General features: G+C 44.6%; 10 non-coding genes across 10 annotated transcripts; all 10 read left to right on the top strand.

Annotated features, from left to right (window-relative positions):
- The first annotated feature begins 421 nt into the window (after nt 1–421).
- LOC141234137 (U2 spliceosomal RNA) lies at nt 422–612 on the top strand. The gene has a single exon (XR_012300126.1). It is a non-coding gene; the product is annotated as a U2 spliceosomal RNA (small nuclear RNA).
- Nucleotides 613–7,083: 6,471 nt separating this feature from the next.
- On the top strand, nt 7,084–7,276 carry LOC141234093 (U2 spliceosomal RNA). The gene has a single exon (XR_012300104.1). It is a non-coding gene; the product is annotated as a U2 spliceosomal RNA (small nuclear RNA).
- A 1,115-nt stretch (nt 7,277–8,391) lies between these two features.
- LOC141234039 (U2 spliceosomal RNA) lies at nt 8,392–8,582 on the top strand. Its single transcript, XR_012300061.1, has one exon. It is a non-coding gene; the product is annotated as a U2 spliceosomal RNA (small nuclear RNA).
- Nucleotides 8,583–9,697: 1,115 nt separating this feature from the next.
- On the top strand, nt 9,698–9,888 carry LOC141234136 (U2 spliceosomal RNA). Its single transcript, XR_012300125.1, has one exon. It is a non-coding gene; the product is annotated as a U2 spliceosomal RNA (small nuclear RNA).
- A 1,115-nt stretch (nt 9,889–11,003) lies between these two features.
- On the top strand, nt 11,004–11,194 carry LOC141234135 (U2 spliceosomal RNA). The gene has a single exon (XR_012300124.1). It is a non-coding gene; the product is annotated as a U2 spliceosomal RNA (small nuclear RNA).
- Nucleotides 11,195–12,309: 1,115 nt separating this feature from the next.
- Nucleotides 12,310–12,500, top strand: LOC141234054 (U2 spliceosomal RNA). Its single transcript, XR_012300075.1, has one exon. It is a non-coding gene; the product is annotated as a U2 spliceosomal RNA (small nuclear RNA).
- Nucleotides 12,501–13,615: 1,115 nt separating this feature from the next.
- On the top strand, nt 13,616–13,806 carry LOC141233983 (U2 spliceosomal RNA). The gene has a single exon (XR_012300007.1). It is a non-coding gene; the product is annotated as a U2 spliceosomal RNA (small nuclear RNA).
- Nucleotides 13,807–14,921: 1,115 nt separating this feature from the next.
- Nucleotides 14,922–15,112, top strand: LOC141234134 (U2 spliceosomal RNA). The gene has a single exon (XR_012300123.1). It is a non-coding gene; the product is annotated as a U2 spliceosomal RNA (small nuclear RNA).
- A 1,115-nt stretch (nt 15,113–16,227) lies between these two features.
- LOC141234133 (U2 spliceosomal RNA) lies at nt 16,228–16,418 on the top strand. The gene has a single exon (XR_012300122.1). It is a non-coding gene; the product is annotated as a U2 spliceosomal RNA (small nuclear RNA).
- A 1,115-nt stretch (nt 16,419–17,533) lies between these two features.
- On the top strand, nt 17,534–17,724 carry LOC141234132 (U2 spliceosomal RNA). Its single transcript, XR_012300121.1, has one exon. It is a non-coding gene; the product is annotated as a U2 spliceosomal RNA (small nuclear RNA).
- Nucleotides 17,725–20,305: the final 2,581 nt, after the last annotated feature.

Below are 20,305 nucleotides of genomic sequence, written 5' to 3'. Positions count from 1 at the left end.
CTGCGCGTGTCATAATAGGCTCTGAGCCTTTATATACCTGTGCACAGCAGCAGCCACCTTCAGTCTGCTGCTGGACAGCCAGCAGCAGCAGCAGCAGGAGAGGTATGTAATCAGGAGCCCTCCTGCTAAGGGTAGACAGCTGCTCGTTCCACCCCACCCCCCGCCTTAATTGGTTCTCCTCCCTTCCAACGGTGTTGAGGCGGGTGGGAACAGCAGGGGGTGAAGGTGCTGTGTTTAAAGAGGTGGAGTTATGCAGCTCTAAAACGCGTGGATTGCAGCAGCAGCAAGCCGAAAAGTGCAGGCATGTAAGGGATCTAGAGGTTGACAACATGTCTTCTTAACGGGAGTCCAGGAGCTCATCTCCACAAATGGACTTTTTAGGATCCTTGGGTGGCTCCGTAGTTTGAAACCAATTCTGGTTATCGCTTCTCGGCCTTTTGGCTAAGATCAAGTGTAGTATCTGTTCTTATCAGTTTAATATCTGATACGTCCCCTATCTGGGGACCATATATTAAATGGATTTTTAGAACAGGGAGATGGAAAAAGAGCTTGCTCTGTCCACTCCACGCATTGACCTGGTATTGCAGTATCTCCAGGACCGGTGCACCCCTTCTTTAATGCAGTTTCTAAAATCAGAAAGAATTGAATTCAATGTTTTTTGTTCATTTTGCTTGTTTGTCGGATTTTGGGATGGACTCTTTGGCTCTGCTTTTCTTCTCCTCATTGGATTTTTCATGTTCAAAGTTGCAGAAGCCAGATTACAAGCTCATTTTGGTTCAACTTCAGCAACTGTGCATTGCATTGCCATGTAATGTGATGCAATGCTATCTTTCTAGCTCTCCCTTTTTACTTCCTTTTGGATAAACAGACATATTAGGCAAGCATTTTGGAGCTTTCACCTAAATAACTACAGGTGGTGAGATAAGCTGCACAATATAATTGACCTTTCAGTATATTGTTGCACACACACCATCTATTTAGCAAATGCCCTTGTTATCAACAGCAGCCTTTTAAACTCACCTGAGCTAACAGGTATGTGCGCTGGTTACTCTGCTGCGCTTAAAATTTCTTTTTTGGTTTGCTACAATGCCTTTTCTGAAACGTTGTCTCCTTCTGCTGGAACACTGACTTCTTTCATTTAATGCCTGCAGACTATAAAAGAGAACCCAACCCAAAAAGTTTGGTTGATTAGTCTGTGGCATTCTGTTAAACTGTTGCTTATGGCGGTCTCTGTGAGCTTCTCAGCGACATTCAGCCAGCCAGGTATCCTGCCTGCAGTAGATGGAATGTGGCAATGGAACGCTGGCTGCGCGTGTCATAATAGGCTCTGAGCCTTTATATACCTGTGCACAGCAGCAGCCACCTTCAGTCTGCTGCTGGACAGCCAGCAGCAGCAGCAGCAGGAGAGGTATGTAATCAGGAGCCCTCCTGCTAAGGGTAGACAGCTGCTCGTTCCACCCCACCCCCCGCCTTAATTGGTTCTCCTCCCTTCCAACGGTGTTGAGGCGGGTGGGAACAGCAGGGGGTGAAGGTGCTGTGTTTAAAGAGGTGGAGTTATGCAGATCTAAAACGCGTGGATTGCAGCAGCAGCAAGCCGAAAAGTGCAGGCATGTAAGGGATCTAGAGGTTGACAACATGTCTTCTTAACGGGAGTCCAGGAGCTCATCTCCACAAATGGACTTTTTAGGATCCTTGGGTGGCTCCGTAGTTTGAAACCAATTCTGGTTATCGCTTCTCGGCCTTTTGGCTGCGGTCAAGTGTCTTGTACAGGCGACTGTGGTTCAGAAGGTACTCGGGTACCCCTCTCCTCGGCCTTGCAGGGTGACCCACTTCGGTGGGCTCCCCTGCCTGCTGCTATTGGGAGAGGGCTTAGTCCCAGGGTAACGGGTTGCGATCCCCCCCAGCCTCTCAGGTGTTTTTGTTTACAGAACTCTGAAAGGCGCAGATTGCAAGCGGTTTGCGATTTGCTTTTTCTTGTTGCGCTACCATGGAGGTTGACCCCAACCTCGTGCCTCACTATGCGAGGCTTAAAAACACTATCCGTATTCATTTCACAGAGGGCGGAAGTGATGAAAGAAAATTGCGGTATGTAGTCCAGGACGTGCTTGAAGGGCTCTTTCATGTGCAGAAGAATGAGATTCTCTCTATCCAGGATTATCCGAGGCGTGGCGATTATGACATCACCTTCACCGGGGAAGGCATTTTTCAGGATGTCCTGGTAAGAGCCAGAAAGGCAAAAAACAATCCTATTCTAAAAGGGATACAAGTTATCGAGCACGTCCTGGATGAGGTAAAAATGGTAATCCTTAAAGTATTTTCTCCTTTCGTTACTTCAGTGGAACTAACATGTTTTCTTGCAATGTACTTTAAAAGTGTAAAATGTATAGGGAAAGTACTTAATGAGTTTCACATATGGACGTCCAAATGGAAATTTCTAGTAACATGTGAAAGAGACCCTAATTTCCCAGGCGGTGTGAAACTCCCTCCTGCACGTTTTAAAATAGGTTCCTCAAATGGAGACTTCTTTTTTTCTGGTATGCCACCCTTTTGTAGAAACTGTGGAAAATATGGCCATTTTAAGGATGACTGTGAGGCAACCTGTAGAAACTGTGCTAGTACAGAACATGACACCAAAGAATGTCCTCATGATAAAAAATGTAATTTCTGCCAAAAACCTGGTCATTTTTATTTTTCATGCCCACATAGGTTCTGGGAGGCCGAACAGAGACGGAAGGAAAAGGCCAGGACATCCGAAAATGAACCAACAGGTCAGACCACCCCTCAGGAGGAGGAACAACAACCTGGAGCCTCAGCGAGCAAAGAGGGCGATTCGAGTGATGAGGAAAGCTCAGAGGTAATGAAGGGTAACTCCCAAGCAGTGAGGAAAAGTTTGGCACCAAGACAACAGGGAGGCTAAAAGAAAGGCAGAAAAGGAACAAAAGGGCATGATCGGTAAAACCAAAAGAGACCGGCAGAAGGTTGACACCGAGCCCGAGGCAAAAACTGGGTTTCCTGGGCCTGAGTCTGAGGCTAACTGGACTACGGTGGGTCCCCATAAAAAGAAAAGAGGGAAGAAAGATGGTTCGAATGGAGCGGCTGATGGGGATCAGATGGACACATCTCCTGGTGGGGAGGTGGACGTTGGTCCCCCAAAGGTCCCGGACCCTGCTGACCCCGGTGGGGAGCCGGGCCTTGCCAGCTCCGTGAGCTTGGGTACATTGCCTTGTGCACAACCTTCCCCTGTGTGTCGGCCTCCCCTGGGTGCAGGGGAGCCACCTGGGGACCCACCTGATAAGGATCTGAATGGCCAGCCCATGGAGACCCAGGGTGCTGTTCCGCTTAGTTGTCTCCCAAGCTACTCACATGTAGCGTTGGGTCATTGTCTTGGTGAGTCAAGTTCCTCCTCCATGGAGTCCTTACTTACGATAAATTCGGACGAGGGAAGTAGCTCGAGCGTAAGTGGTCTGGCCGGTTCAGCGGATAGGAAGTAAGTTCCGTATTTCTGTTTTATATAATTTTTTTACTTTCCTCCAATGGCAGAACTTAAGGGCATTTCCCTCAATGTGAGGGGTCTAAAATCAAAAACCAGAAGAGTAACATTATTTAATTTTTTAACTTGTCTTACGGCTTCCGTCTTCTTTTTACAGGAATGCAATATCCCGCACACAGTATCCTACAAAAAATACAAAGAGGATTGGAAATGTGGCCCATCAGTGTGGTCCGGGTCAAATGTTACCGGATCAGCAGGGATAGCTATACTTTTTAAGGGAAACGTTCAAATTGATTTTATCCAAGAGATTTTACCAGGTCGTATGTTATTAGTTAAAGCTTTTATTAATGGTGTAAAATGGCAATTTTTAAATTTTTATGGGTCCCCAGATAAAAATGAAAGAGCTGACATGTTAGAGATTTTACCATTATTTATTAATACCTCTGAACCTTTTATCTTGGCAGGTGATTTTAATTGTATTTTAAAGGGTGAAAGTCGGCGCTCTACAGCCGTAAGTAGAAACTATGATAAAACTTCTGGTATGTTAAGTAATATTTTAAGTGATTTTAGACTTGTTGATATTTATAAAGAATGCAACAAGACTAGTTCAGTAGAGGCCGGCTTTACCTGGAGCAATTTAAATTGCAGTTCAAGAATAGATTTTATATTCGGTTCAGAACAAATTTTACCTGATAAATGCGAAACCCACGATAATATCTTCTCAGATCATAAATTTTTATCTTTTAGTGTAAAAATTAATGCTAATAAAAAATGTGGGAAAAAAACTTGGAAAATGAATGTATCCCTTTTAAATGATTCTAAGATTTTATCGGATTTTATTGAATTTTATAAAAACTGCAGGAGGAAGAAAGATGTAAATGTCCCTATAAGTGCCTGGTGGGATAAAATGAAAAAAAAAATAAAAGATTTTTTTATTAAGAAAAGCATATATAAAGCAAAAGAAAAGCTAGAATTATATAATAATTTAAATACCCGGTTACAGACCTTATATAAACTTAGAGAAAATGGTCTAGAAGTAGAAAAAGATATTAAAATACTGAAAGAAGAAATAACAAAATCACTAGAACAAAAAGGGAAAGAGCTCATTTTCCGCTCCAGAATAAAACATGTGGAGGAAGACGAAAAATGTTCTAGATATTTTTTTAAAAAAATTAGAGAGAAAAAAACAGTAATTGAAGATATAGATGGAGAGAAAAATATGGGAAAAATTTTGGAAAAGGTACATGGTTACTATTTTAATCTTTTTAATGATAAAACAATAGATGAAAATAGAATGCAAAATTCTCTAGAAGAAATAACATCTGTTTTAGATACCGCCTCCCAAGAGTTTTTATCACAAAACATAACAGAAGAAGAAATTTTACAAACCATAAAAAGTTTTAAAATTGGAAAAGTCCCTGGATCAGACGGTATTCCTATAGAGTTTTATGTAAAATTTTATGATATTTTAAAAGAGGATCTGTTTTATGTTTTTACTGAAGTTTTTAATGATAAGGTTTTATTAAAATCCTGGAAAAAAGGGGAGGTCTCATTATTATATAAGAAAGGTGATAAGACAGACTTAAAAAACTGGAGACCTATAACCCTACTAAACTGTGACTATAAAATAATGGCAAAAATTTGTGCAAACCGCCTTAAAAAAATTATAGGAAAAATAATCCACTCAAACCAAGTATGTGGTGTGCCTGAGCGCAGTATCTGGGACAATCTAAACCTTGTTAAAGACTGTATTGAAGACATTAAAAACAGAAAAGGGAAGATGGCAATTTTATCAATTGACTTCGAAAAAGCTTTTGATCAGATTTCTCATTTTTATCTTTTTAAGGTTTTAGAAAAAATGGGCATACCAGAAAGGTTTTTATTATCTCTTAAAGCGTTTTATAAGGACTGCACAAGTAAGATTTTAGTAAATGGTTTTAAGACACAAGATGTTTTTTTAAAATCAGGGGTAAAACAGGGGTGCCCCCTGTCCCCACTACTTTTTATTTGTGCTCTTGAGCCACTTTTATGTGCAATCCGTAGAGATAGACAAATATGTGGTATCCCTCTACCTGGAAGCAAAGGAACAGAAACAAAAGTGGTGGGTTACATGGACGATGTGGCGGTCCTTTGCCGAGATGCACCATCACTACAAACCTCACTCAAACAGATCCAATCCTTTTGTACAGCTTCTGGTTTTAAGGTTAATTTTAATAAGAGTAGTATTTTAAATATTGGGGAGATGATTTTACACGATGTTTTTATTCCAATAACTGACTCTATTAATATTTTAGGTATTTCTTTCTGTGAATCCAATAATGGTCTAAATAACTGGGAGGCGGTAGCTCAGAAAGTGAATACGAAAATATGTATGTGGAATATGAGAAAATTAACGATGGAGGGTAAAGTATTAATTATAAAAATGGTCATTTTGCCTCTTTTATTGTATTTGAGTTTGGTTTTCCCTCCCCCTGTAAATATTTTAAAAAAGATCACTAAAGCATGTTTTACTTTTTTCTGGAGTTCTAAGATGGAGAAATTAAAAAGAGAAATTGTAACAAAACCAAAGCTCAAAGGTGGGAAAGACTTTCCAGATTTTAGTAGGTTCCTTTTAATTAAATTTTTTTGCTTCTGTTTTAATGCCCTTTTTAAAAATCACTATTGGTCCTTTTTTATGCGTTATAACACTGGTTTTTTTATGAGAAAGTTTGGGTGGTTTGAAACGGTTTTATCATCTCCATATGCTTTTAAACTGCCAACGCATTATTTAATTTTAGAAAAAATAGTGATTCATTTTAATTTAGGGGGTAAAGAAGCGGGAGATCTACAAAATAGTAAGAAATTAATTAAAAGTCTTTGTAAAAATGAAGAGTTATGTAACATTGAGCGCTATGATGATGAACAAATATTGAATATATGGAAAGTCATTAATGCAAAATATCTTTTTAATATACAGAAAGATTTGGCTTGGAGCTGCGCACACCAATGTCTTCCGTGCCGGGCATTCCAACATAGAAGAGGACTCGTGAGGTCTGCCATTTGCCCAAGAAGCGGATGTCAAGAGGAGGAATCAGTGAAACATCTACTATGGACTTGTCCTTTTGCAAAAGCGTTCTGGAGAAAATTGCTCCCTCTGATGGAAAAAGTGGCAGACCTCAAAGACTTTAACTACACCACAATACTTTATGGACTTATGGAATGCCCAACAAAAGACCAAAAAATAATGGCATGGAAGACAATAAATTGCGCCAAAATAGCTCTCTGGAAAGCCCGAAATATTTTAATTTTTAATCATGATGAATTGTCTTTAAATGATGTTTTTAGTTTTTGTTTAAGTGAAATGTATGTATATTTTTTATTAGATAAAAAAAATAATCCAAATATCTCCCTAAAATGGGATGTCAATGTATGGAACACATTTTGAATTTTTGTAACATTTTATTAATTTGAATATATGCAAATTTTTATCCTATTTGAATAATTTATGTTTTTAAGTCTCGTATGTTTCGAGACAATGTATAAAAATTTGTAATGATGTAAAATGTTGCTTTTATTTCTGTACATCTGTGTAATTTTTAAATAAAACTGGTTTTATCCCTGTGAGGGGATAGCCAAATTAAAAAAAAAAAAAAATCTGTTCTTATCAGTTTAATATCTGATACGTCCCCTATCTGGGGACCATATATTAAATGGATTTTTAGAACAGGGAGATGGAAAAAGAGCTTGCTCTGTCCACTCCACGCATTGACCTGGTATTGCAGTATCTCCAGGACCGGTGCACCCCTTCTTTAATGCAGTTTCTAAATTCAGAAAGAATTGAATTCAATGTTTTTTGTTCATTTTGCTTGTTTGTCGGATTTTGGGATGGACTCTTTGGCTCTGCTTTTCTTCTCCTCATTGGATTTTTCATGTTCAAAGTTGCAGAAGCCAGATTACAAGCTCATTTTGGTTCAACTTCAGCAACTGTGCATTGCATTGCCATGTAATGTGATGCAATGCTATCTTTCTAGCTCTCCCTTTTTACTTCCTTTTGGATAAACAGACATATTAGGCAAGCATTTTGGAGCTTTCACCTAAATAACTACAGGTGGTGAGATAAGCTGCACAATATAATTGACCTTTCAGTATATTGTTGCACACACACCATCTATTTAGCAAATGCCCTTGTTATCAACAGCAGCCTTTTAAACTCACCTGAGCTAACAGGTATGTGCGCTGGTTACTCTGCTGCGCTTAAAATTTCTTTTTTGGTTTGCTACAATGCCTTTTCTGAAACGTTGTCTCCTTCTGCTGGAACACTGACTTCTTTCATTTAATGCCTGCAGACTATAAAAGAGAACCCAACCCAAAAAGTTTGGTTGATTAGTCTGTGGCATTCTGTTAAACTGTTGCTTATGGCGGTCTCTGTGAGCTTCTCAGCGACATTCAGCCAGCCAGGTATCCTGCCTGCAGTAGATGGAATGTGGCAATGGAACGCTGGCTGCGCGTGTCATAATAGGCTCTGAGCCTTTATATACCTGTGCACAGCAGCAGCCACCTTCAGTCTGCTGCTGGACAGCCAGCAGCAGCAGCAGCAGGAGAGGTATGTAATCAGGAGCCCTCCTGCTAAGGGTAGACAGCTGCTCATTCCACCCCACCCCCCGCCTTAATTGGTTCTCCTCCCTTCCAACGGTGTTGAGGCGGGTGGGAACAGCAGGGGGTGAAGGTGCTGTGTTTAAAGAGGTGGAGTTATGCAGATCTAAAACGCGTGGATTGCAGCAGCAGCAAGCCGAAAAGTGCAGGCATGTAAGGGATCTAGAGGTTGACAACATGTCTTCTTAACGGGAGTCCAGGAGCTCATCTCCACAAATGGACTTTTTAGGATCCTTGGGTGGCTCCGTAGTTTGAAACCAATTCTGGTTATCGCTTCTCGGCCTTTTGGCTAAGATCAAGTGTAGTATCTGTTCTTATCAGTTTAATATCTGATACGTCCCCTATCTGGGGACCATATATTAAATGGATTTTTAGAACAGGGAGATGGAAAAAGAGCTTGCTCTGTCCACTGCACGCATTGACCTGGTATTGCAGTATCTCCAGGACCGGTGCACCCCTTCTTTAATGCAGTTTCTAAAATCAGAAAGAATTGAATTCAATGTTTTTTGTTCATTTTGCTTGTTTGTCGGATTTTGGGATGGACTCTTTGGCTCTGCTTTTCTTCTCCTCATTGGATTTTTCATGTTCAAAGTTGCAGAAGCCAGATTACAAGCTCATTTTGGTTCAACTTCAGCAACTGTGCATTGCATTGCCATGTAATGTGATGCAATGCTATCTTTCTAGCTCTCCCTTTTTACTTCCTTTTGGATAAACAGACATATTAGGCAAGCATTTTGGAGCTTTCACCTAAATAACTACAGGTGGTGAGATAAGCTGCACAATATAATTGACCTTTCAGTATATTGTTGCACACACACCATCTATTTAGCAAATGCCCTTGTTATCAACAGCAGCCTTTTAAACTCACCTGAGCTAACAGGTATGTGCGCTGGTTACTCTGCTGCGCTTAAAATTTCTTTTTTGGTTTGCTACAATGCCTTTTCTGAAACGTTGTCTCCTTCTGCTGGAACACTGACTTCTTTCATTTAATGCCTGCAGACTATAAAAGAGAACCCAACCCAAAAAGTTTGGTTGATTAGTCTGTGGCATTCTGTTAAACTGTTGCTTATGGCGGTCTCTGTGAGCTTCTCAGCGACATTCAGCCAGCCAGGTATCCTGCCTGCAGTAGATGGAATGTGGCAATGGAACGCTGGCTGCGCGTGTCATAATAGGCTCTGAGCCTTTATATACCTGTGCACAGCAGCAGCCACCTTCAGTCTGCTGCTGGACAGCCAGCAGCAGCAGCAGCAGGAGAGGTATGTAATCAGGAGCCCTCCTGCTAAGGGTAGACAGCTGCTCGTTCCACCCCACCCCCCGCCTTAATTGGTTCTCCTCCCTTCCAACGGTGTTGAGGCGGGTGGGAACAGCAGGGGGTGAAGGTGCTGTGTTTAAAGAGGTGGAGTTATGCAGATCTAAAACGCGTGGATTGCAGCAGCAGCAAGCCGAAAAATGCAGGCATGTAAGGGATCTAGAGGTTGACAACATGTCTTCTTAACGGGAGTCCAGGAGCTCATCTCCACAAATGGACTTTTTAGGATCCTTGGGTGGCTCCGTAGTTTGAAACCAATTCTGGTTATCGCTTCTCGGCCTTTTGGCTAAGATCAAGTGTAGTATCTGTTCTTATCAGTTTAATATCTGATACGTCCCCTATCTGGGGACCATATATTAAATGGATTTTTAGAACAGGGAGATGGAAAAAGAGCTTGCTCTGTCCACTCCACGCATTGACCTGGTATTGCAGTATCTCCAGGACCGGTGCACCCCTTCTTTAATGCAGTTTCTAAAATCAGAAAGAATTGAATTCAATGTTTTTTGTTCATTTTGCTTGTTTGTCGGATTTTGGGATGGACTCTTTGGCTCTGCTTTTCTTCTCCTCATTGGATTTTTCATGTTCAAAGTTGCAGAAGCCAGATTACAAGCTCATTTTGGTTCAACTTCAGCAACTGTGCATTGCATTGCCATGTAATGTGATGCAATGCTATCTTTCTAGCTCTCCCTTTTTACTTCCTTTTGGATAAACAGACATATTAGGCAAGCATTTTGGAGCTTTCACCTAAATAACTACAGGTGGTGAGATAAGCTGCACAATATAATTGACCTTTCAGTATATTGTTGCACACACACCATCTATTTAGCAAATGCCCTTGTTATCAACAGCAGCCTTTTAAACTCACCTGAGCTAACAGGTATGTGCGCTGGTTACTCTGCTGCGCTTAAAATTTCTTTTTTGGTTTGCTACAATGCCTTTTCTGAAACGTTGTCTCCTTCTGCTGGAACACTGACTTCTTTCATTTAATGCCTGCAGACTATAAAAGAGAACCCAACCCAAAAAGTTTGGTTGATTAGTCTGTGGCATTCTGTTAAACTGTTGCTTATGGCGGTCTCTGTGAGCTTCTCAGCGACATTCAGCCAGCCAGGTATCCTGCCTGCAGTAGATGGAATGTGGCAATGGAACGCTGGCTGCGCGTGTCATAATAGGCTCTGAGCCTTTATATACCTGTGCACAGCAGCAGCCACCTTCAGTCTGCTGCTGGACAGCCAGCAGCAGCAGCAGCAGGAGAGGTATGTAATCAGGAGCCCTCCTGCTAAGGGTAGACAGCTGCTCGTTCCACCCCACCCCCCGCCTTAATTGGTTCTCCTCCCTTCCAACGGTGTTGAGGCGGGTGGGAACAGCAGGGGGTGAAGGTGCTGTGTTTAAAGAGGTGGAGTTATGCAGATCTAAAACGCGTGGATTGCAGCAGCAGCAAGCCGAAAAGTGCAGGCATGTAAGGGATCTAGAGGTTGACAACATGTCTTCTTAACGGGAGTCCAGGAGCTCATCTCCACAAATGGACTTTTTAGGATCCTTGGGTGGCTCCGTAGTTTGAAACCAATTCTGGTTATCGCTTCTCGGCCTTTTGGCTAAGATCAAGTGTAGTATCTGTTCTTATCAGTTTAATATCTGATACGTCCCCTATCTGGGGACCATATATTAAATGGATTTTTAGAACAGGGAGATGGAAAAAGAGCTTGCTCTGTCCACTCCACGCATTGACCTGGTATTGCAGTATCTCCAGGACCGGTGCACCCCTTCTTTAATGCAGTTTCTAAAATCAGAAAGAATTGAATTCAATGTTTTTTGTTCATTTTGCTTGTTTGTCGGATTTTGGGATGGACTCTTTGGCTCTGCTTTTCTTCTCCTCATTGGATTTTTCATGTTCAAAGTTGCAGAAGCCAGATTACAAGCTCATTTTGGTTCAACTTCAGCAACTGTGCATTGCATTGCCATGTAATGTGATGCAATGCTATCTTTCTAGCTCTCCCTTTTTACTTCCTTTTGGATAAACAGACATATTAGGCAAGCATTTTGGAGCTTTCACCTAAATAACTACAGGTGGTGAGATAAGCTGCACAATATAATTGACCTTTCAGTATATTGTTGCACACACACCATCTATTTAGCAAATGCCCTTGTTATCAACAGCAGCCTTTTAAACTCACCTGAGCTAACAGGTATGTGCGCTGGTTACTCTGCTGCGCTTAAAATTTCTTTTTTGGTTTGCTACAATGCCTTTTCTGAAACGTTGTCTCCTTCTGCTGGAACACTGACTTCTTTCATTTAATGCCTGCAGACTATAAAAGAGAACCCAACCCAAAAAGTTTGGTTGATTAGTCTGTGGCATTCTGTTAAACTGTTGCTTATGGCGGTCTCTGTGAGCTTCTCAGCGACATTCAGCCAGCCAGGTATCCTGCCTGCAGTAGATGGAATGTGGCAATGGAACGCTGGCTGCGCGTGTCATAATAGGCTCTGAGCCTTTATATACCTGTGCACAGCAGCAGCCACCTTCAGTCTGCTGCTGGACAGCCAGCAGCAGCAGCAGCAGGAGAGGTATGTAATCAGGAGCCCTCCTGCTAAGGGTAGACAGCTGCTCGTTCCACCCCACCCCGCGCCTTAATTGGTTCTCCTCCCTTCCAACGGTGTTGAGGCGGGTGGGAACAGCAGGGGGTGAAGGTGCTGTGTTTAAAGAGGTGGAGTTATGCAGATCTAAAACGCGTGGATTGCAGCAGCAGCAAGCCGAAAAGTGCAGGCATGTAAGGGATCTAGAGGTTGACAACATGTCTTCTTAACGGGAGTCCAGGAGCTCATCTCCACAAATGGACTTTTTAGGATCCTTGGGTGGCTCCGTAGTTTGAAACCAATTCTGGTTATCGCTTCTCGGCCTTTTGGCTAAGATCAAGTGTAGTATTTGTTCTTATCAGTTTAATATCTGATACGTCCCCTATCTGGGGACCATATATTAAATGGATTTTTAGAACAGGGAGATGGAAAAAGAACTTGCTCTGTCCACTCCACGCATTGACCTGGTATTGCAGTATCTCCAGGACCGGTGCACCCCTTCTTTAATGCAGTTTCTAAAATCAGAAAGAATTGAATTCAATGTTTTTTGTTCATTTTGCTTGTTTGTCGGATTTTGGGATGGACTCTTTGGCTCTGCTTTTCTTCTCCTCATTGGATTTTTCATGTTCAAAGTTGCAGAAGCCAGATTACAAGCTCATTTTGGTTCAACTTCAGCAACTGTGCATTGCATTGCCATGTAATGTGATGCAATGCTATCTTTCTAGCTCTCCCTTTTTACTTCCTTTTGGATAAACAGACATATTAGGCAAGCATTTTGGAGCTTTCACCTAAATAACTACAGGTGGTGAGATAAGCTGCACAATATAATTGACCTTTCAGTATATTGTTGCACACACACCATCTATTTAGCAAATGCCCTTGTTATCAACAGCAGCCTTTTAAACTCACCTGAGCTAACAGGTATGTGCGCTGGTTACTCTGCTGCGCTTAAAATTTCTTTTTTGGTTTGCTACAATGCCTTTTCTGAAACGTTGTCTCCTTCTGCTGGAACACTGACTTCTTTCATTTAATGCCTGCAGACTATAAAAGAGAACCCAACCCAAAAAGTTTGGTTGATTAGTCTGTGGCATTCTGTTAAACTGTTGCTTATGGCGGTCTCTGTGAGCTTCTCAGCGACATTCAGCCAGCCAGGTATCCTGCCTGCAGTAGATGGAATGTGGCAATGGAACGCTGGCTGCGCGTGTCATAATAGGCTCTGAGCCTTTATATACCTGTGCACAGCAGCAGCCACCTTCAGTCTGCTGCTGGACAGCCAGCAGCAGCAGCAGCAGGAGAGGTATGTAATCAGGAGCCCTCCTGCTAAGGGTAGACAGCTGCTCGTTCCACCCCACCCCCCGCCTTAATTGGTTCTCCTCCCTTCCAACGGTGTTGAGGCGGGTGGGAACAGCAGGGGGTGAAGGTGCTGTGTTTAAAGAGGTGGAGTTATGCAGATCTAAAACGCGTGGATTGCAGCAGCAGCAAGCCGAAAAGTGCAGGCATGTAAGGGATCTAGAGGTTGACAACATGTCTTCTTAACGGGAGTCCAGGAGCTCATCTCCACAAATGGACTTTTTAGGATCCTTGGGTGGCTCCGTAGTTTGAAACCAATTCTGGTTATCGCTTCTCGGCCTTTTGGCTAAGATCAAGTGTAGTATCTGTTCTTATCAGTTTAATATCTGATACGTCCCCTATCTGGGGACGATATATTAAATGGATTTTTAGAACAGGGAGATGGAAAAAGAGCTTGCTCTGTCCACTCCACGCATTGACCTGGTATTGCAGTATCTCCAGGACCGGTGCACCCCTTCTTTAATGCAGTTTCTAAAATCAGAAAGAATTGAATTCAATGTTTTTTGTTCATTTTGCTTGTTTGTCGGATTTTGGGATGGACTCTTTGGCTCTGCTTTTCTTCTCCTCATTGGATTTTTCATGTTCAAAGTTGCAGAAGCCAGATTACAAGCTCATTTTGGTTCAACTTCAGCAACTGTGCATTGCATTGCCATGTAATGTGATGCAATGCTATCTTTCTAGCTCTCCCTTTTTACTTCCTTTTGGATAAACAGACATATTAGGCAAGCATTTTGGAGCTTTCACCTAAATAACTACAGGTGGTGAGATAAGCTGCACAATATAATTGACCTTTCAGTATATTGTTGCACACACACCATCTATTTAGCAAATGCCCTTGTTATCAACAGCAGCCTTTTAAACTCACCTGAGCTAACAGGTATGTGCGCTGGTTACTCTGCTGCGCTTAAAATTTCTTTTTTGGTTTGCTACAATGCCTTTTCTGAAACGTTGTCTCCTTCTGCTGGAACACTGACTTCTTTCATTTAATGCCTGCAGACTATAAAAGAGAACCCAACCCAAAAAGTTTGGTTGATTAGTCTGTGGCATTCTGTTAAACTGTTGCTTATGGCGGTCTCTGTGAGCTTCTCAGCGACATTCAGCCAGCCAGGTATCCTGCCTGCAGTAGATGGAATGTGGCAATGGAACGCTGGCTGCGCGTGTCATAATAGGCTCTGAGCCTTTATATACCTGTGCACAGCAGCAGCCACCTTCAGTCTGCTGCTGGACAGCCAGCAGCAGCAGCAGCAGGAGAGGTATGTAATCAGGAGCCCTCCTGCTAAGGGTAGACAGCTGCTCGTTCCACCCCACCCCCCGCCTTAATTGGTTCTCCTCCCTTCCAACGGTGTTGAGGCGGGTGGGAACAGCAGGGGGTGAAGGTGCTGTGTTTAAAGAGGTGGAGTTATGCAGATCTAAAACGCGTGGATTGCAGCAGCAGCAAGCCGAAAAGTGCAGGCATGTAAGGGATCTAGAGGTTGACAACATGTCTTCTTAACGGGAGTCCAGGAGCTCATCTCCACAAATGGACTTTTTAGGATCCTTGGGTGGCTCCGTAGTTTGAAACCAATTCTGGTTATCGCTTCTCGGCCTTTTGGCTAAGATCAAGTGTAGTATCTGTTCTTATCAGTTTAATATCTGATACGTCCCCTATCTGGGGACCATATATTAAATGGATTTTTAGAACAGGGAGATGGAAAAAGAGCTTGCTCTGTCCACTCCACGCATTGACCTGGTATTGCAGTATCTCCAGGACCGGTGCACCCCTTCTTTAATGCAGTTTCTAAAATCAGAAAGAATTGAATTCAATGTTTTTTGTTCATTTTGCTTGTTTGTCGGATTTTGGGATGGACTCTTTGGCTCTGCTTTTCTTCTCCTCATTGGATTTTTCATGTTCAAAGTTGCAGAAGCCAGATTACAAGCTCATTTTGGTTCAACTTCAGCAAAAGTGCATTGCATTGCCATGTAATGTGATGCAATGCTATCTTTCTAGCTCTCCCTTTTTACTTCCTTTTGGATAAACAGACATATTAGGCAAGCATTTTGGAGCTTTCACCTAAATAACTACAGGTGGTGAGATAAGCTGCACAATATAATTGACCTTTCAGTATATTGTTGCACACACACCATCTATTTAGCAAATGCCCTTGTTATCAACAGCAGCCTTTTAAACTCACCTGAGCTAACAGGTATGTGCGCTGGTTACTCTGCTGCGCTTAAAATTTCTTTTTTGGTTTGCTACAATGCCTTTTCTGAAACGTTGTCTCCTTCTGCTGGAACACTGACTTCTTTCATTTAATGCCTGCAGACTATAAAAGAGAACCCAACCCAAAAAGTTTGGTTGATTAGTCTGTGGCATTCTGTTAAACTGTTGCTTATGGCGGTCTCTGTGAGCTTCTCAGCGACATTCAGCCAGCCAGGTATCCTGCCTGCAGTAGATGGAATGTGGCAATGGAACGCTGGCTGCGCGTGTCATAATAGGCTCTGAGCCTTTATATACCTGTGCACAGCAGCAGCCACCTTCAGTCTGCTGCTGGACAGCCAGCAGCAGCAGCAGCAGGAGAGGTATGTAATCAGGAGCCCTCCTGCTAAGGGTAGACAGCTGCTCGTTCCACCCCACCCCCCGCCTTAATTGGTTCTCCTCCCTTCCAACGGTGTTGAGGCGGGTGGGAACAGCAGGGGGTGAAGGTGCTGTGTTTAAAGAGGTGGAGTTATGCAGATCTAAAACGCGTGGATTGCAGCAGCAGCAAGCCGAAAAGTGCAGGCATGTAAGGGATCTAGAGGTTGACAACATGTCTTCTTAACGGGAGTCCAGGAGCTCATCTCCACAAATGGACTTTTTAGGATCCTTGGGTGGCTCCGTAGTTTGAAACCAATTCTGGTTATCGCTTCTCGGCCTTTTGGCTAAGATCAAGTGTAGTATCTGTTCTTATCAGTTTAATATCTGATACGTCCCCTATCTGGGGACCATATATTAAATGGATTTTTAGAACAGGGAGATGGAAAAAGAGCTTGCTCTGTCCACTCCACGCATTGACCTGGTATTGCAGTATCTCCAGGACCGGTGCACCCCTTCTTTAATGCAGTTTCTAAAATCAGAAAGAATTGAATTCAATGTTTTTTGTTCATTTTGCTTGTTTGTCGGATTTTGGGATGGACTCTTTGGCTCTGCTTTTCTTCTCCTCATTGGATTTTTCATGTTCAAAGTTGCAGAAGCCAGATTACAAGCTCATTTTGGTTCAACTTCAGCAACTGTGCATTGCATTGCCATGTAATGTGATGCAATGCTATCTTTCTAGCTCTCCCTTTTTACTTCCTTTTGGATAAACAGACATATTAGGCAAGCATTTTGGAGCTTTCACCTAAATAACTACAGGTGGTGAGATAAGCTGCACAATATAATTGACCTTTCAGTATATTGTTGCACACACACCATCTATTTAGCAAATGCCCTTGTTATCAACAGCAGCCTTTTAAACTCACCTGAGCTAACAGGTATGTGCGCTGGTTACTCTGCTGCGCTTAAAATTTCTTTTTTGGTTTGCTACAATGCCTTTTCTGAAACGTTGTCTCCTTCTGCTGGAACACTGACTTCTTTCATTTAATGCCTGCAGACTATAAAAGAGAACCCAACCCAAAAAGTTTGGTTGATTAGTCTGTGGCATTCTGTTAAACTGTTGCTTATGGCGGTCTCTGTGAGCTTCTCAGCGACATTCAGCCAGCCAGGTATCCTGCCTGCAGTAGATGGAATGTGGCAATGGAACGCTGGCTGCGCGTGTCATAATAGGCTCTGAGCCTTTATATACCTGTGCACAGCAGCAGCCACCTTCAGTCTGCTGCTGGACAGCCAGCAGCAGCAGCAGCAGGAGAGGTATGTAATCAGGAGCCCTCCTGCTAAGGGTAGACAGCTGCTCGTTTCACCCCACCCCCCGCCTTAATTGGTTCTCCTCCCTTCCAACGGTGTTGAGGCGGGTGGGAACAGCAGGGGGTGAAGGTGCTGTGTTTAAAGAGGTGGAGTTATGCAGATCTAAAACGCGTGGATTGCAGCAGCAGCAAGCCGAAAAGTGCAGGCATGTAAGGGATCTAGAGGTTGACAACATGTCTTCTTAATGGGAGTCCAGGAGCTCATCTCCACAAATGGACTTTTTAGGATCCTTGGGTGGCTCCGTAGTTTGAAACCAATTCTGGTTATCGCTTCTCGGCCTTTTGGCTAAGATCAAGTGTAGTATCTGTTCTTATCAGTTTAATATCTGATACGTCCCCTATCTGGGGACCATATATTAAATGGATTTTTAGAACAGGGAGATGGAAAAAGAGCTTGCTCTGTCCACTCCACGCATTGACCTGGTATTGCAGTATCTCCAGGACCGGTGCACCCCTTCTTTAATGCAGTTTCTAAAATCAGAAAGAATTGAATTCAATGTTTTTTGTTCATTTTGCTTGTTTGTCGGATTTTGGGATGGACTCTTTGGCTCTGCTTTTCTTCTCCTCATTGGATTTTTCATGTTCAAAGTTGCAGAAGCCAGATTACAAGCTCATTTTGGTTCAACTTCAGCAACTGTGCATTGCATTGCCATGTAATGTGATGCAATGCTATCTTTCTAGCTCTCCCTTTTTACTTCCTTTTGGATAAACAGACATATTAGGCAAGCATTTTGGAGCTTTTGTAGCACCCTGAGGATTCGGCTGCTACAGGGGTATTGCACCTCAACCCAGAGGTGTGATATTCCACTCCCGGGCAAGGATGGAGTGTGGATCTGAGCTCGGTAGGCTGCATGCACTACACACATCCCATTTCCGAGGAGCAGACCGACGGTACTCCCACTTAGAAATGTGCAGGTACGACCGAGTCTGTTCCTGGCTGGAGTGGGAGGGGGGTGGTACATCCCAAGTAGTGTAGGGGCAGATAGGGGGAGCAGCCTGGGTAAAGTTAGGAGCTCATTGGGTGCTGGTCACCTGAGCTCACACATAGAGGGTGTATATAAGGTGGGCACCAACTAAGATCAGGGTCAGATGCAGAGAACAAGTCAGGAGCAGAGGAGAAGAAGGACCCAGAGTGAGAGAGGAGAAGAGAGAGAAAGACCCAGAGGGGGGAAACAGCAGAGAGGACCCAAGAACCCAAATTAAAGCACCGGGTGAGGAGTCGGCACAGGGTACCGGAACCCAAGCTGGTGGGGGTAAAAACACTCCCCAGCCAGAGACCGGAGACCGTGGGCAGCCTTTGTCACGGTCACCCATCACATCCACCCTGAAGGCACACCACATGAAGGGTCAGGGAACCCAAGGCCAAGGGTGTCCCAACAGAAGGCCCGAGGGAGCTGGACCTAGGTGGATCACTGGTGGGGACGGCCAGAGAACGGGACAGAAGGAGAGCTCAGGGCCACGCTCCGGACTTGTTTGGGGGTTGGCTGGATCCAGGACCTGGTGGACGCAGCACGGCTCGGGTGGTCACTCAAAGCTGGAGTGACCAGTACAACATCTGCAGTAAGTAAACACCCTTAACTGCACAACCCGACTCTGTCTTCATTGCCGTCTGCACTGCACTACCACAACCCCCATCCTCTACACCTGTCCCCCCTGAGGCTATACCCCTCCCGTTGGGGGTTATCCCACCAAGCTGCGCACCCACCATCAGCCTCAGCGGACCCTGCTGCAGCGGCGGCCACAGTGACCGCATCACAACGGGTGGCGTAGTCGACACAAAAGAACTCTTAATAAGATCTGTAAGACTGCCACACAACACTGAGTTTGACGCCCTGGGCACGGGCCGGGTCACAGCCGCTCGGAGACTACAACCCCCCATCTGATCCGGTGCCGGGTATTCCCCTCAAAAAGGAATATGTCCCAGGGGGTGCGTCAACTTTGGCGTAGTCGGCAGGATTACGTGCCCGCAACACCCGGGTACTGCGTGCCTGAAGAAAAGTGCAAGTTTACCTCAGAAAGAAGTCTCCTGCCGGTTCCGAAGGGTCCACGCCATCGGACTCCATCACCAGTCGATTCCCGCCGATTGTCCGCCATTTCCAGCTTGTTCCCGCCATCTGCAGAGTTTCCCGCCACTGGGCGACGCTTCCCGCCAAATCCGAAGATTTCCCGCCTTGGAAGAGCAGCGGACGCCATTATGGGCGTGCCAAAGGAGGGCGAGAGGCCGCCTCCCATCGTGGGCCGGGACAGAAAATGGCGCCAAAAGTGGAAACCGCCCCCACCAACAGAGACTGTGATGCTGGAGGTGTCTGTCAGCGTGAAAGAACTACCCCTGGAGCTGACAGTCACCGAGTTGCCCCGGGACCGCCCTCGAAGTGGGAGGAGACGAAAGAAAGGAACGAGGATGGGTGCCGCCTGGAGCAGTCTGGAGCGAGCGCACCCGGAGGCAAGAAGTCTAACGAGGAGTAGCAGAGAAGCTCACCCGGAGATGTCCAGAGAGCAGAGCAGCACCGGCCCGCTGGCCAGGAGCCTGCTGGAAGAAGAGCAGAGCAGCACCGACCCGTTGGTCAGGAGCCTGCTGGACACCACGACCCCACTAGGCCTAGTGGAGGTCCTTGCACAGCTCCCCCGAGACCGGGAGTGTGCACAGACTGCCCTGGAGGGCCTCGCACGGAGGATGGCCCGGGTACAGCGCGAGATATTGGCGGAATGTAGCCGGGAGATGGCCCAGCAAGCTGAAACCAAGACGCAAGCTGAAACCAAGACCCGGAGCACGCCAGCCGAGATGAGGAAGGAGACCGCCTCTGAGGATGGCGCGGGAGGACCCAAGGCCGGAGACGGCGCCGAGGAGGGAGCCGAACGCATGGAGGCAGGTAAAGGGGACGCCTATACCCCAAGCCGAGACACCGCTTACCTGCCCCAGCTCCCCGTCGCAGAGCCCGAAAGTCCCCCTGCTGTGCCCGAAAACGCCATGTCACCGACGCAGACTAGGCCCCAACCGGAAGCCGCCGCCGCGACCCCTGTGACGTCACACGCCTCGA

The sequence above is a fragment of the Phyllobates terribilis genome, unplaced genomic scaffold (assembly GCF_046119375.1).
Source record: "Phyllobates terribilis strain yellow unplaced genomic scaffold, ASM4611937v1 Scaffold_629__1_contigs__length_933511, whole genome shotgun sequence".
NCBI classification, from domain to species: Eukaryota; Metazoa; Chordata; class Amphibia; order Anura; family Dendrobatidae; genus Phyllobates; species Phyllobates terribilis.
The sequence above is the reverse complement of the archived record's forward strand: the minus strand, read 5'-3'. Positions and strand labels throughout refer to the sequence as shown.